The 1133-nt window shown below is 46.5% G+C and overlaps 1 pseudogene; it reads left to right on the forward strand.

Moving 5' to 3' along the window:
* The first annotated feature begins 204 nt into the window (after positions 1-204).
* On the forward strand, positions 205-814 carry LOC118829449 (annotated as a pseudogene).
* Positions 815-1133: the final 319 nt, after the last annotated feature.

Raw genomic sequence — 1133 nt, forward strand, 5'->3', positions numbered from 1 at the left:
TACATGTGTAAATGCTTTACAAGCTTTGAAGTGCTATATAATATTTATCATCATATTTATCATCATCATCATTGAAAATGTGCTACGGAAAATCTACCTCCTAGATTCCCGCAGGGGAAGTTACTTATATCTACTCCCCCCATCCTCACTTTTCTATCCCATCACTGGCAGAAGAGAGGGACAACAGGTCAGTAACCCCAGGCAGAACTTTCTGTTATGACCTGGCTTTTTGGCTACGTTGATGTCACAGATTTCAGCTTCATGCCTGCTGTCCTCTGCGTCATTTTCAATCCCCTTTTCTGGAACCTGGTTGCAAGGTGGGAATATAAAACACGCAAGCTGAGCCGGGCCTTTGGGTCTCCCTATCTCACGTGTTATTGTTGGCACAATTGTCCTGCTGCTGAACTTCCTCCGGTCTCACTGCTTTACCCAGGCCATGTTGAGCCAGCCAAAGATGGAAAGGTTGGACTACATAGGGGCCTACTTTGTAGGCCTGGTCATCCTGGGAGTTGGCATCGTCTTTGCACTCTCCAGCTTCTATGCCCTTGGATTTGTTGGGACATATCTAGGTGATTACTTCGGAATCCTGAAGGAAGCAAGAGTGACATCATTTCCATTTAGTGTCTTGGACAATCCCATGTACTGGGGGAGCACAGCCAACTACCTGGGGTGGTCAATCATGAATACCAGCCCTGCAGGCCTCCTGTTGACGGTCATTGTGGCTCTCACCTACACAGTTGCCATTATGTATGAAGAGCCTTTCACTGAGGAGATCTACCAGTAAAAATCTCCCAAGTCAAAGAACAATAAATAAATGCTGGCAGGATATGTATTGGAGAATGGGTGGTGGAAGGAGTCAGCTGACTGCATTGCTGGAAGCCAAGCTCTGTCCCCTACTTCATGTGTTGTATAATTTCAAGTGAAATGCTTGGTGACTACCTGGGTACTTAACTCCAGTCCCTCCCCACCCCCCAGAGGCTGGGAGTGGTAACATAAGGTGCCTTTTGAAACAGCCTCCTGGAGGATGGGGGCATCCACCACTGGGTACATGCTCTCACCCACCCACCCCCAACTTCCCAATTCAATAATAAAAATCCTAATTCATAAAAAAAAGAAAGAAAATGTGCTACGAA

This window comes from Trichosurus vulpecula, chromosome 8 (genome assembly GCF_011100635.1).
Source record: "Trichosurus vulpecula isolate mTriVul1 chromosome 8, mTriVul1.pri, whole genome shotgun sequence".
Classification (NCBI taxonomy): Eukaryota; Metazoa; Chordata; class Mammalia; order Diprotodontia; family Phalangeridae; genus Trichosurus; species Trichosurus vulpecula.